Genomic DNA, 9,508 nt, shown 5'->3' on the forward strand with positions numbered 1-9,508 from the left:
TAGTGCTGTCTTAAGAGAGAGAAACTTTAACCCTATAGCTTCCAACGGCTCAAAAGGGTGTTGAGAAAGGGCCTCTAAAACCGTAGACAAATCCCACAATGGGACCATTCGCCTGGCCACTGGCCTCTTACGTTGTGCCCCCTTCATAAAGCGACTTATTAAAGGGTGCTGACCTGCTGTCTTGTCACCAAAACCCACATGACAAGCAGATATAGCCGCTAAGTATACCTTTATCGTAGAAAAAGCTTTCCCTTTATCTAGCAGATCCTGGAGGAAACATAATATGTCCCTCACTGAACATTGAAAAGGGACAATATGACTCTGTCCACACCATCCTTCAAAGACTCGCCATTTATTACTATACAGTGAACGAGTGGAAGAGGCTCTTGCACTCTGTATAGTGTGTACGACTGATGGGGGCAGACCTGCTGCACTTAAATTCCACCTCTCACGGGCCAGGCCCAGAGAGCTATCCTGTCTGGGTGAGGATGGTAGATTTCCCCCCCCGCTTGTGACAGGAGGTCCCTCCAGGGAGGGAGGGGCCACGGCTGACCCGACAGTAGTTGAACTATCTCGGCCACCCAAGGTCTGGATGGCCAACGTGGAGCTATCAGTATCAGCGACAACCCCATTTCCCTCACCCTGGCTAGAGTGGGTGAAATCAGGCTCAGAGGGGGAAATGCATACAGCAGGACATTTGGCCATGGGTGGGCTAAAGCATCCACACCCAATGGTGCATTTCCGTCTGCCAGAGAGAAATACAGAGGACATTGAGCGTTTTCCTGCGAGGCGAAGAGATCTACGACCGCCTGGCCGTATTTCTGCCATATCTGCTTCACCACCTGGGGATGAAGCTTCCACTCTCCGTACAGGGGATTTCCTCTGGACAATAAATCTGCCCCCCTGTTCAATATCCCTGGAACATGGGTTGCCCTGATGGATAAAAGCCTTATGTCGCGCCACACAATCAGCTCTTTTGCCAGCTGGTGCAGTTGAAGAGAGCTCATTTTCTCGAGAGCTGGTCCGAAAAGGCCCTTAGTTGGGTCGAACGCAGCGTCCATGACCTCTGCTTTTTGAGCGTCGCTTAATCCAGACAGGTTCAGCCATAACGCTCTCTCACCTGAAACGGCCAAGCCCATAACACGGCCACAGCCCTGAACCGCGACATGAGAAGAGCGGAGAATTAGGTCGTTTACCACACATATCTCGTCCCTGAGTGCTGGGTTCGGCACTCCTGTATCTAGTTGTCGCCCCATCTCCTCCAAAATCTCTGCCTGGTACGCTGACAGTAAAGTCACCGCGTTCAGCGAGCACACTGACTGCGCCGCATACTTGTACATCCTCTGATAGACGGAAATTTGGGATGAGGCAGAAATAGATCGGCGATTCGGATGGAGGTGATAGGCCACTGAAGACTGGGGGTCGGCCAGTCCCAGCGCTCCCATTCCTTGGATCTCAAGCTTAGAGCATCCCTTGGTCGGGAGCTTGCTCTTAAAGGGGCTACCCCAATGGCGGGACATCTCCTTCATGCACGCCGGCACGGCGGGTAGGAGTTGTCTCGTTGTGGTTTGAGCAGGCGGTAGCCTTTTCCCGTCATAAAGGTCCCTCTCTGCTCCTTCTGAATCCTGGGCCACGGGCCACGCTAGGCCCAGTTTTGCCGCGGCTCGCTTGCATACCTCGTGCAGGTTACTGTCTGCCTGAGAGCCAGTGTCAGTCGCGCTAGGGGGTCTAGACTGCTGAACAGGGAAGAGAGAGTTGTCTTCCTCCTCCTCGTCGTCCATGTCCAAGTCGAGGAGGTCAGAGTTAGCATCGCCCTCCGCGTCCTCGTCCCCCGGCTCCTCCTCCTCGTGTGCGAGAAGGCCATCGAACAGAGGAGGCATATCCGGGGATTCGGCTTCCATCATATCAGCCCAGCTCGTCGTGGTAGCTCGCTGATGATCGGTAGCCTTAGGTTTCGCGATGGCTCCGGCCAGACATGGGTCCTGCTGGCTAGCCACCGCCACTCTCAGCCTTCTCTCCAAAATTTTAACTGGCAATGACGCACAGTGAACGCACGTTTGTGGGTCCGCAAGCGACGTTTGAGCGTGCTTAGCGCCCATGCACACGATGCACATGGGATGGGGGTCCCTGCCCGAGACGGTTGCTCCACATGATGATGGACACGGGCGGGGTGCAGGTTCCTTCTTCGACTCATTCCCTTTGGCGGGGGTAATGACTGTCGACATAACGGCTGGAGAGAGAAGGAGTGATTCGAAGACTCGTCACAACACGTTAGTCCGATCGATGGTTCACAGGGTAGTTAGCCCTTTTCGCGGCTCGCCTGACGCGTAAAGCCTACGGTGGCTTGACACCACTGAAAATTCTACCATCGTGATAACGCGATATTCCGAACAGAATAGCTCGCCTTGACGCGGACACTATTCGGTGTGACACTCAACACATCCCCAATCCAATCCACTGATGTCGCGTTCGGTGGCGTAATCCAATGACGGCCCGCCTGTTGAACAGTTAAGCGAAATCAGCGACAAGGTCGGACGTGCTGAGAGAGCTTGTTGTAGTCCCTCACGGGAAGAAAGCGAGAATGACTTCGTAGAGGTCTTTGACAGACAGGTCGACCTGAGATCAGGCTCCGCCCCCACCTATATTACTCAGGTCGACCTGTCTGTCAAAGACAGACGTGGTGGCATAGGAGCTTCCGTAGTTGGTCATGCCCAAGGCGATTCCCATAGTGAAACACCGAGCGAAGTTAGAAAAAGAACCACTTGCGCACTTTCACTGTTTTTCTGAGATATTTGAGCACTCAATCTTTGACGAGGGGTTACTGTGGAAAATCCACTGCAATATGGCATTGTCTTAGTATGTCATGATAATACTTTTTTTATACTTCTTAACGCACAGTAGAATTTAAATATATTTGATATGCGTTATCTTCAGCAATATTTCTTTAGGCACATAGGAGCACAGGCACTTTGTGGAACAAAGCGCCTACAAAGACACAGAGTGAACTGATGGCTTTATCTATAGGAATAGTCTGGCTTTGCAATGCACTCTGGGACATACTGGCAGCCTTGGTTTTGTCTTTGTTCCATCTAAGTGCTTAGCAAGTGTTATTGTTGGCTTGCTGTTCCGTTTCCCTCCCGTTTGAGGCCTGAACTCTCTGCAGTGCCCCCAAACAAATACAGAGGGCCCAGCCTTTGTGAGAACCACCATGAACTAGTGCCTCGAGAGGCACGAAACAGGTTTTAAATGACCAGCTGGTGTGCCCAAAGTGCTTTATTTTGTCAGGTGGCCATGTATATAAGAATAATATTGTATTGGATAACCATGTTGGCAACTATTGGATAACCATGATGCAACCAAATTAGCTCCTGGTGCGAACAATCAATTTTTCAAGTGATTATAAATGGTCATGTTTGGTTTATGACGCAGGGAAGAATCATTCAGCTGTTCTGCTGTAACCTACAACACACAAAAACTTCCCGTTAGAACAAAACAGAGATATGACTATTGCATAAAACAATGTTCTTATAAAATAGAGTTTATTTTTTTCTTGTTGTTAATTGAACTTTACTCTCTCTTGCTTAACGCATCAGCTTTAGGTATAAGAATATGCGTTGTTGTTTTGGGGAGTGGTTCTTCTGTCTCTGCTTGTTTATTTAAACACAGCTGCTGTGTGGGGGAAAGGACGCTGACATCATAACCACGCTTGCCCAAATGAAACCAGCAAGAGGCCTATACTTCACTTCATATAATTTTTTGAAATGATTGAAACAGTCATTCGGACATGGCAATAAACCAAATGTGTATTTAGAACCAATGGTTGTGTTCAAAATGAGGCATAAAAGAGGAAATCTGTATTAATAGGTTTTCATACTTCATAAAATAGATGTAATGTAACAAGTGACATTTTCAGTGTATTCCACACGCAATGGGAAATGTACCAAGCACACAGGGACACCTTGTGGTGGATTATGGGAAAATGTCCTGAAGCAAGATTTTACTTTTCTTAATTGGCCATAAAGCAATTATTTTTAACAATTAAATAACTTAAGCAAAGCAACTCACATTACTCACATTTAAACATTAATACATCTTTACATATAATATAACTATATTATATAGCAGTTAGCTTCTTCCGATAGGCTATATTTTATATTATGGATGTCATATTTGTCACACAACTGAATCTTGATTGAATTCCTTAGATTAAATAATTTGGACATACTGTACTGCATACATAGGCATTGAGAGCTTAGAAACATGATGGATGAATACCAGGGGTCGCTATTTGCATTCCTTGTTGCTCAAATACATTGTGAGACTAATTTCATAGCCTACTCATTCACAACACCTGTTACTAAGAATTCAAAATGTCAGCGATAGGAGGCGTCAGAAAATACAATAGCATTCTACTGGGTAAAATCTGATTCAAGTTAAATTAAATGAAAATCAATATATTCATTATTTTATGACCTATATCTGACAAGTATCGCACAAATCTTGTAACTAAACTTAGCTTTAGTTAACGCTAAAAAGGGCAAGACCATAAAGAGACATCAGAAAATTGTTAGGATTTATTATTATTATTTATTATTATTATTGTTAGGATCCTTATTAGGACACAAATAATAGAATTTCACGATTCTTATGTTTGTATCCCCCAGGCAGAGGTGGACAGTAACAAAGTACATTTACTTGAATATACTGTACTTAAGTACACTTTTTGAGTATCTGTACTTTACTTGAGTGTTATTTTTCCTGGAAACTTTTTACTTTAACTTCACTACATTTGAAAGACAAATATTGTACTTTTTGCTCCACTAAATTTCTATCAAGGTCCTTGAGTAGAAAGTATAAGATCAGTCAGGGGATGATTTTGGTTGCAGGGGTTGCATTTTGGTTGGAAATGAAAGTCGGCGTAAGACGCAAGAACCCGACGTCAGTCTGACGTCAGAACCCAACGTTAATCTGACATCAGAACCCAACGTCGGACTGACGTCAAAACCCGACGGACAGACGTTGGATTTTGGTTGGAAATGAAAGTCGGGTTGACGTCAGAACCCGACGGATGTTGGTTTCTGACGTCAACCCGATTTTAATTTTCAACCACAATACAATAACGTCTGTCCAACGCTGGAGATTAACGTCAATCTGATGTTGGATTCTGACATCAACCTGATTTTCATTTTCAACGCTGGGTTTGGTCTTCTAAATGCGAATTTTGTCATTGTTTTGGAGCACACTAGCTTATGTCACGATACACACACGGGGAAAAGGTAAGATCCAATCGCAAGTTTAATAGGGTAATCCGTAATCATAAGTCATCCAGCCAAAGGGTCAAAAATCCATACAAAGGCAGTCCAAAACAAGAAACAAAACAGGCAAACGATCTCTGAAGTGCAGGTGACATAAAACAACCCCTCTACGGAGCGGCTACCAGACGCTCCAAGACCCAACAATAAACAAAACAAGAGTCCAGACGGGAGGTGAAATGGTGGAGGATCAGGGGGCGTGGAGGGGAACAGGAACGGGGGAACAGCTTAGCCGGCAGCCAGGACAAAACAGACAGTCCATCGGGCGGCCAGGGCGGAGACCTTCCATCGGGCGGCCAGGGCGGAGACCTTCCCTCGGGCGGCCAGGGCGGAGACCTTCCCTCGGGCGGCCAGGGCGGAGACCTTCCCTCGGGCGGCCAGGGCGGAGACCTCCCCTCGGGCGGCCAGGGCGGAGGCGACCCCTCGGGCGGCCAGGGCGGAGGCGACCCCTCGGGCGGCCACAGAACAGGAACAGACACCCGATCAGGAACAGGGACAGACACCGGCTCAGGGACAGACACCGGCTCAGGGACAGACACCGGCTCAGGGACAGACACCGGCTCAGGGACAGACACCGGCTCAGGGACAGACACCGGCTCAGGGACAGACACCGGCTCAGGGACAGACACCGGCTCAGGGACAGACACCGGCTCAGGGACAGACACCGGCTCAGGGACAGACACCGGCTCAGGGACAGACACCGGCTCAGGAATATACACAGACACCGGCTCAGGAACAGATACAGACACCGGCTCAGGAATATACACAGACACCGGCTCAGGAATATACACAGACACCGGCTCCAGCACAGTGTCCGTGGTTCCAACTGGACTGGAGGCTGCCATCTTGGTGGTGTGTGCAGCCCAGGCACGCAGGACAGCAACCATATAAAAAGTGAAGACAGCCCCCTTGGCCGTGGCAGAGCTGACGGGTACAGCCTCCGGCACAGGAACGGTCTCTGCATCGACAGACGTTACGCGAACAGTCTCTGGATCGGCAGACGTGACGTGAACAGTCTCTGGATCGGCAGACGTGACGTGAACAGTCTCTGGATCGGCAGACGTGACGTGAACAGTCTCTGGATCGGCAGAACTCATATGCTTCCTCCATGCATGCACAACAGCCAATGCATAGAAGGTGAAAACAGCCCTCTTGGCCATGACAGGACTGATGGTGGACAGCTCTGGACCAACAGACATGACGTGAACAGTCTCTGGATCGACAGATGTGACGTGAACAGTCTCTGGATCAACAGACGTGACCTGAACAGTCTCTGGATCGGCAGACCTGACGTAAACGGTCTCTGGATCGGCAGACGTGACGTGAACTGTCTCTGGATCGGCAGACGTGACATGAACTGTCTCTGGATCGGCAGACGTGACGTGAACTGTCTCTGGATCGGCAGTCGTGACGACCTCCATGTCTTGAGGAACAGAGGACGCCTGCTTCCTCCCTCTCCTCCGCCTACGACGGCAATATGGTGGCATCGAGCCCACCGCCTCTGGAGGCCCAACAATCTCCGCGGTCCTTCGTGCACACATGGAAAAATACTCAAACAGGGAAATATGAGACCCTGAATCTCCTCCAGATGGAAAAACCTCACTCCGCGGTATCCACATATTGGTCAGTCCGTTCTCTAATTCCGCCGTACTTGCTGGATCTTTATATTGGTGGATTCCTTCTGTCACGATACACACACAGGGAAAAGGTAAGATCCAATCGCAAGTTTAATAGGGTAATCCGTAATCGTAAGTCATCCAGGCAAAGGGTCAAAAATCAATACAAAGGCAGTCCAAAACAAGAAACAAAACAAGAAACAAAACAAGAAAAAACAAGAAACAAAACAAGAAACAAAACAAGAAACAAAACAGGCAAACGATCTCTGAAGTGCAGAGGGTTGTTCCATAAAACAAGATTAGAATACAAGCCAGGCTTATTTTGGTAAGTCAGACTTATTGTCGGTGGATTCTGTTTCATAAAGTAAACCCTGGCAACTTATGCTGGGAAACTAGCCTGGTCCAGGGCAGGCTAACTGTCAGGCTAAGCCTCAGTTGTTACACGGATCCTCTAACACTGACCAATAGGAACACAATGATATTACCACTGACACTCTCTCATGCCATTATTGGACTTTATTAACCACTATCCAAAAATAAATACTCAGTATACAGAAAATCAACTTAAATAAGGCTACAATGATAAATTAGACAAAATAGACACACACATATATAGATATATATATATAGATATATATATATATAGATAGATAGGCCTAAATACAATATATATACTACAGGTTTTCTTTTTTTCCTGGCTGAATGTTTTGTGCCCAAGATTTAATTAGATTTTGATTTATGAATACATTTCTCTCTGGTTTTGTTTGGCAGCTGTAGTACATGTTTATGATTAGAAGAACATTAGAACACAATCTAAAAAAAAGCTTTGTAAAGCAGAAGTTAAAATCACAAAATTAAAAATAAACAATTACAAAAGCACAGTATAAATTTTAACTGGTAAGATGAATCTGAGCTTAGTAATTGACAGTATATTAGCCTACATTTGATTTACCCCATTACAATAGTCCCTTTACAGTTATTGCTATCATAAAAATACACTTGTAGGTTTAAAATTCTAAATAAGGCACATCTAATGTCCAAATAACAAATATTTTAGCGCATATATATATTATGCGCTAAAATATTAGCGCATAATATATATATAAATAAATTTATATATATTATAAATTTATTTGTTTGTTTGTTTGTTTGTTTGTTTGTTTGTACTTTATGTCTTTCAATTCAAACACATTTAACACAATTATACAAATTGACAGTTCCTTTAAAGACATCATATTTCCCCCCAATAAATATTCCTTATTTTTCCTTCTACTATTTTTCTTTTGTGATAATACCCACCAACACATAGCCTAAAAAACACATGATTAGAACAATAACCAAAAAGTACATAGACACATTTACATAATGATTTAAGGGGGAAAAGACAAAAAACAATAAATAAATATTAAGAAACATTTAACATTCACATATTTATATCAAACTCTTATAATGACACATAATTCCTAATAGTTATTCAAGTAATATTATTTGAATATCAAATATTCAATATTAAATAAGTAAATAAATAAAATAACAAATAACTAGAAATAAAAGGGAGGGAGGGTTATATAAAAATGTAGTTAATGTAGGCTAATATATATTCCTTTATTTTATGGAATATTCTTTGATTTTAGAGTTGCACATATCTTTTCAAAATGTATACATTTGCTCTTAATTTCATGTTATCCTCTCTATAATGTACTTTAGAAATTAAATCTACTCATTTAAAACTGGGGATTCTTGCTTTCTCCAAAAAAATATTGCATTAAAAGCTGTAATTCTCAGCATTCTAAATAAGTATACATCATCTTTATTAAGTAGCATAGGTCCTATACCCAAAACTATATTTTGTATCTTTATATATTTAGTTTCTTAAAAAAAATCTTCCCTAATTAGGCTACTTCTGTTCGCTAGAAGTTCACTGCAACTTATCCAACATCCTAAAGATAAATTATTATAATTAGAAGATATTTCTAGTGTTATAAAATATTGCATATTAATTTTCCAAGCAAAATGTATATTTTAGTCAGAATTATTGCGCTCCTATTTGGCGCGCATGCGCGCAGCAGCGCTCGTTCAATATGAAGATTAGCAGCAAAATGGATACATTTGCATGACTTTCTAACATTTACAGATGCAGAATATAACTGTAAAATGTAAGTTTTGCACTGAGGGGGAAAAAAAACATGTCACAAACGCATAAAACAGCACAAAATATACGCTGTTTGATGGTGGATCGATCTGATCCACGATCGACCTCTAGGGCTGCTTAAGAAACGCGTGCACACACAATTATCTAGACTAGATAAACCTGGATCAAATTAGTGAGATTGCGTGAACTTCAATTACCTTTTATGGAACCACTTTAGCCCCAACTTATTTGTTAGGCTCATTCAAGTCCGGTTTTGGAGTTTAATCCCCGCTTTTCTAAGCGTCTTTTATGGAACAACCCTCAGGTGACATAAAACAAGGAATCCACAACAATCACAGAAACAGACAGGGTATAAATAGACAGAAACTAACAAGGTGACGGGAAACAGCTGTGTGCAATGATCAATGAATAGACAGAACAGGATGATG

This window comes from Abramis brama (genome assembly GCF_963993115.1).
Source record: "Abramis brama genome assembly, chromosome: 7".
Classification (NCBI taxonomy): domain Eukaryota; kingdom Metazoa; phylum Chordata; class Actinopteri; order Cypriniformes; family Leuciscidae; genus Abramis; species Abramis brama.